Genomic DNA, 6,403 nt, shown 5'->3' with positions numbered 1-6,403 from the left:
TTTTCCTGCCATTCATTCCTTACCTTCCCTTCATAATAATAAAGGCATGGACTTTGTGGTGAGGGTGTTAATCTCGTGAAACTCAAAGGATGGGCTGTGGGCCAGCAGGACCAGCATTACCTGGAGCTGGTTAGAAATGCAGAACCTTGGGTCCACCCCAGACACACTGAAGCAGAATCTGTATTTTAGCACAATCCCAGGTGATTCATATGCTCATTAAAATTTGAGAAGCACTGTTTTCATCTTTCTGAGCCTCACATTGGGTTGGCCAAAAAGTTCGTCTGGGTTTTCCCAAGAACGTCTTATGGAAAATCCAAATGAACTTTTTGGCCAATCCATGCCTATCCCACAAGGTTATTGTGAGGATTAAAAGTGAAAGTCGTGTCCAACTCTTTGCGACCCCATGGACTGTAGCCTACCAGGCTCCTCTGTCCATGGGATTTTCCAGGCAAGAGTACTGGGGTGGATTGCCATTTCCTTCTCCAGGGGATCTTCCCAACCCAGGGATCGAACCCAGGTCTCCCGCATTGTAGACAGACGCTTTCCCGTCTGAGCCAATGTACTCAAAGTGCCTGAAAGTGGTAGGTGCTAACTATGTTATCATCTTCCTTCACCCAGCGCCTGGCCCTGCTGTGCCTCTGTGCCCACTCCCTCTCCTTGGCCCAGGCTCTGAACACTGACCTTAACTTGCTTCCTTAGACACTGGCACCTGGCTGGTGCCCCAAACTGACCTCAGCTCTTTCCTTGGAGTCCCTGGTAGGCTCACTGGGGGCTATCGCTATACTTCTCAGCACTCCCCACTGACCCAGACTCTCCGCAAGTCCCACCTCTCTTGGCCCGTCCTTGCTTGTGGACACCAAATACCCTACAGCAGCGTTTATTTTTAGTCACAATGGCCTTGGAACTGCTCCTTGGTATTTGCCTTCACGGTGCTGGGCCCAGCATAAGCACTTAACTAAATCTGCCTTAGGAGAGTGAAGGAAGAACAGGGCTTTGCTGAACTGAACTGAACTGAAGCCACAGTATCAGGGTTTATATCTTTGGGCGGATTTGGTCTCTTTGCTTTTCCTTTTTCTCACTTTTCTTAATCATCCAAAAGTGTGATGCACAAGGCTGAGACTGCATGTCGGCCCAGGAAGAAAGGGCCAATGAGAATGCCCAAACTATTAGGATTCTAGACTCTGAGCCTCTTTGCATGGGAGCCCCTGTGGCTTCTCAGGGTCCAGCCCTGGTCACTGTGATTCCATACTGATGCTTGAGGCCAAAATACCAGACGGCGATAAAGTGCTCTGGTCCTGGCCTGGTCTTCTCTACTTGGGTCTTCGTAGGCTGATGGTGTCCAACCGTCTCCACCAGGCAGTGCTTCCTGCCTGCTGCAAGTCCTGTGGATGAAAACATCTGCCTGTGGCCTTCTCTGGGTACCCTCTTTGGACAATTGCTGTTGGATGAGCTGTCCCACCCAGACAGTTTTGAGATGCATCACCCCCACATTCTCACCCCAAGCAGCCAATGACTGATGGATGCAGGGGCACAAACCCTGGTCCCCTAGTTTCAAGGCAGAACAACTCTGTAGTGCAACTTACATTTTAGAGTGCCCATGGATCAGGCCAAGGCTGGAAGTCACCTGAGATCACGGCCTGCTCCCCTTACTCCCTCACAGGCTTCTTTCCAGGGAACCCCTCAATAACCTGTACGCATCTAAAACTGTCTCAGGTTCTGCTTCCAGGAAGTTTGGCCTAAGACAATGTTCTTGGGAAGCCCAATATATAAAACAAATAAAAGAACTGTTTCATTTATATCTGGGTGGAGGGCAAGTAATGGTTACTGGCTGGTTCTCCTGAATTTATGGTGACCAGCGATGAAACTCTCCAGAGAACAGTCTAGAAATCATACAACAAATTGAAAGTGAAAGTCGCTCAGTCATGTACGACTCTTTGTGACCCCATGGACTATACCATCCATGGAATTCTCCAGGCCAGAATACTGGAATGGGTAGCCTTTCCCTTCTCCAGGGGATCTTCCCAACCCAGGGATTGAACCCAGGTCTCCTGCATTGCAGGCAGATTCTCTGGTCTGAGCCACCAGGGAAGCCCAAGAAAACTGGAGTGGGTAGCCTATTCCTTCTCCAGGGGATCTTCCCAACCCAGGAACTGAACAGGGGTCTCCTGCATTGCAGGCAGATTCTTTACCAACTGAGCTATCAGGGAAGCCCACAACAAATTGAGGAGAGAACATAAGATTACTGGTCCAGATACACTCCTCAGGGAAGATTTATGTCATATTTTAGATTCCACATATAAGTGATATCATATGGTATTTGTCTTTGTCTGACTCATCTCATTCAGTATGATAATCTCTAGGCCCATACACGTTCTTGCAAATGGCATTACTTCATTTTTTTATGGCTGAGTAATATATATATATATACACACACACACACCACATCTTATTTATTCATTCATCTGTCAGTGAACATTTAGGTTGTTTCCATGTCATGGCTGTAGCAAATCATGCCCCTGTTGGCAGACTGGACTGCATGAAACCTTTTAAATTATAGTTTTCTCAAAATATATGCCCAGAAATGAGACTAGTGGATCATATGGCAACTCCATTTTTAGTTTTTTGAGGAACCTTCAAACTGTTTTCCATAATGGCTGCACCAATTTACATTCCCATCAACAGTGTAGGAAGGTTCCATTTTCTCTATAGTCTCACCAGCATTTGTTATTTGTAAACTTGTTAATGATGGCCATACTGACCAGTGTGAGGTAGGAGCTCATTGTAGTTTTGATTTGCATTTCTCTCATAATTAGCAATGTTGAACATCTTTTCATGTGCCTTTTGGCCATCTGTATGCCTTCTTTGGAGAAGGCAATGGCACCCCACTCCAGTACTCTTGCCTGGAAAATCCCACGGACAGAGGAGCCTGGTGGGCTGCAGTCCATGGGGTTGCTAAGAGTCGGACATGACTGAGCGACTTCACTTTCACTTTTCACTTTCATGCATTGGAGAAGGAAATGGCAACCTACTCCAGTGTTCTTGCCTGGAGAATCCCAGGGACAGGGGAGCCTGGTGGGCTGCTGTCTATGGGGTCCTACAGAGTCGGACACGACTGAAGTGACTTAGCAGCAGTAGCATGCCTTCTTTGGAGAAATATATATTTAGGTATTCTGCCCATTTTTTGATTGGCTTGTTTGTTTTTTTGTCGTGTTTGAATACTTTGTAAATTCAGCTCTTGTCAGTTGCATCATTTGCAAATATCTTCTCCCATTCTGTAAGCTGTCCTTTTTCTTTGTTATGGTTTCCTTTGCTGTAGAAAAGCTTGTAAGTGTGATTAGGTCCCATTTGTTTATTTTTGCTTTTATTTCTATTGCCTTGGGAGACTGGCCTAAGAAAACATTGTTGTTGCTATTCAGTTGCTAAGTCATGTCTGACTCTGCAACTCCATGGACTGCAGCACACCAGGCTTCTCTGCCCTTCACTATTTCCCTGAGCTTGTTCAAACTCATGCCCACTGACTCAGTGATGCCATCCAACCATCGCATCCTCTGTCATCCCCTTTTCCTCTTGTCCTCAGTCTTTCCCAGCATCAGGGTCTTTTCCAGTGAATCAGCTCTTCTCATCAGGTGGCCAAAGTATTGGAGCTTCAGCTTCAGCATCAGTCCTTCCAATGAATGTTCAGGGTTGATTTCCTTTAGGATCAACTGGTTTGATCTCCTTGCAGTCAAGGAACTCTCAAGAGTCTTCTCCAACACAACAGTTTGAAAGCATAAATTCTTTGGCACTCAGACTTCATTATGATCCAACTCTCACATCCATACGTGACTACTGGAAAAACCATAGCTTTGACTATACTGGCCTTTGTTGGCAAACTGATGTCTCAGCTTTTTAATATGCTGTCCAGGTTTGTCATAGCTTTTCTTCCAAAGAGCAAGTATCTTTTAATTTTGTGGCTACAGTCACCATCCCCATTGATTTTGGAGCCCAAGAATATGAAATCTGACAGTTTCCACTTTCCCACATCTATTTGCTGTGAAGTGATAGGACCAGAGGCCATGATCTTTTTTTGAATGTTGAGTTTTAAGCCAGCTTTTTTCACTCTCCTCTTTCACCTTCATCAAGAGGCTCCTTATTTCTTCTTCATTTTCTGCCATTAAAGTGGTGTCATCTGTATATCTGAGGTTGTTGATATTTCTCCTGGCAATCTGATCACAGCTTGTGAGTCATCCAACCCAGCATTTTGTATGATGTACTCTGCATATAAGTTAAGTAAGCAGGGTGACAATATATAGCCTTGATGTACTCCCTTCCCAATTTTGAACCAGTCTGTTGTTCCATGTCTGGCTCTAACTGTGGCTTCTTGTCCTGCATACAAGTTTCTCACAGACAGGTAATGTGGTCTGGTATTCCCATCTCTTTAAGAACAGTCTACAGTTTGTTGTGAACTCCTGGGTGGCGAATCAGCTCCAGGCTGGCCAGCAGCAGCAGTGAAGCCAGGGTGCCCTCCACTCCCAGGGGCCTCCAGTATTGGCTCCAGCCTTCCTCGGACCCCGTTCCCAGCCACTCAGACAGGGCTTTTGCCTCAACCCCCAGCCACAGGTCAACCAACATCTGATGGCCAGTGAAGGTTTACATGTTTAAAGAGGATCAGCAGTGGGACAACCAGGGCACCAGGCATGTCATCCAGCTACAATGAATGGCTGAAAGGCATGTCTCTGCTAGTTAGGGCCTGACAAAACATGTCCCACTGGACAAAGAATGGCAGATCACTTCAGTATTCTTGCTTTGAAAGTCCCATGAGCAGCATGGAAGGCAAAAAATATTACACTGAAAGATGAACCCCCCTAGATAGGTAGGTGTCCAGTATACAACTGGGGAAGAGTGGAGAAATAGCTACAGGAAGAAGGAAGAGGATGAGCCATAGTGGCAACGATGCCCAGTTTTGGTTGTATCTAGTGTTGAAAGTAAAGTTCAAGGTTATAAAGAACAATATTGCATAGGAACCTGGAATGCTAGGTCCACGAATCGAGGTAAATTGGGTGCAGTCAAACAGGAGATGGCAAGAGTGAACATCGACATTTTAGGAATCAGTGAACTAAAATGGACAGGAATGGGCAAATTTAAGTCAAATGACCGTTATATCTACTATTGTGGGCAAGAATCCCTTAGAAGGAATAGAGGAGCCTTCACAGTCAACAAAAGAAAACACTGGTATGATCTGTATCAGAGAATGTTCTGCCTATGTTCTCTTCTAGGAGCTTTATGTTGTCATGTCTTATATTTAAGTCTTTAAGCCATTTTGAGTTTCTTTTTGAGTATGGTGTGAGGGTATGTTCTAACTTCACTGGTTCACATGTTGCTGTCCAACTTTCCCAACACCACTTGCTGAAGAGATTGTCTTTTCTCCATTGTATATTCTTGCCTCCTTTGTTGAAGATTAATTGTTCATAGTTGTGTGGGTTTATTTCTGGGCTCGCTGTTTTGTTCCATTGATCTATATGTCTGTGTTTGTGCCAAGACCATACTGTTTTGATTACTGTAGCTTTGAGTATTGTCTAAAGTCTGATAGGGTTATGCCTTCTGCTTTGTTCTTTTTCCAAAAGATTGCTTTGGCAGTTCTGGTCTTTTTAAATTGTTTTATAATATATAAACTTTAGGATTATTTATCCTAATTCTATGAAAAATGTCATGGGCAATTTGATAGGGATCACATTAAATCTGTTGACGGCTTTGGGTAGTATGGTCATTTTAATGATATTAATTAATCCAATCCAAGAGCATGGGATATCTTTCCATTTCTTTGAATCAGCTTCAGTTTGCTTTAGTAATGTTTTTTAGTTCTCAGCATGTAAGTCTTTCACCTCCTTGGTGAGGTTTACTCCTAAATATTTTATTTATTTATTGCTGCAATTTTAAAAGGGATTGTTTGTTTACATTCTCTTTCTGATATTTCATTGTTAGTGTAAATAAATGCAAGTCATTTCTGTGTGTTAATCTTATATCCTGCTACCTTGATGAATTTGCTTACCAGTTCTAGTATTTTTTGTGTGGCATCTTTAAAGTTTTATATTTACAGCATAACACCATCTGCATTAATGAGAATTTTACCTCTTTTCTTCCAATTTGGATACCTTTTATTTCCTTTTCTTGTGTGATTGCTGCAGCTAGGTCTTCCAATACTATGTTGAATAGAAGTGGTGAGAGTGAGTATCCTTAGTTTGTTCCAGATTTTAGCATGAAGGCTTTCAGCTTTTCACTATTGAATATTATATTGGCTGTGGGTTTGTCCCATATTATGCTGAGATATGGCCCCTCTATACTCACTTTGGTAAGAGATTTTTATCATGAAAGGATGCTTAATTTTACCAGACGCTTTCTCTGCATCTATTGAGATGGTCTTGTG

The 6,403-nt window shown here is 43.6% G+C and overlaps 1 non-coding gene across 1 annotated transcript; it reads right to left on the bottom strand.

The window, feature by feature from the left end:
• Positions 1–267: 267 nt before the first annotated feature.
• Positions 268–329, bottom strand: MIR2285AO-2 (microRNA mir-2285ao-2). Its single transcript, NR_162256.1, has one exon. It is a non-coding gene; the product is annotated as a microRNA mir-2285ao-2 (primary transcript).
• Positions 330–6,403: the final 6,074 nt, after the last annotated feature.

This window comes from Bos taurus, chromosome 1, assembly GCF_002263795.3.
Source record: "Bos taurus isolate L1 Dominette 01449 registration number 42190680 breed Hereford chromosome 1, ARS-UCD2.0, whole genome shotgun sequence".
In the NCBI taxonomy this organism is placed as follows: domain Eukaryota; kingdom Metazoa; phylum Chordata; class Mammalia; order Artiodactyla; family Bovidae; genus Bos; species Bos taurus.
Note: the sequence above shows the minus strand (reverse complement) of the source record. Positions and strands in the feature narration are given on the sequence as shown.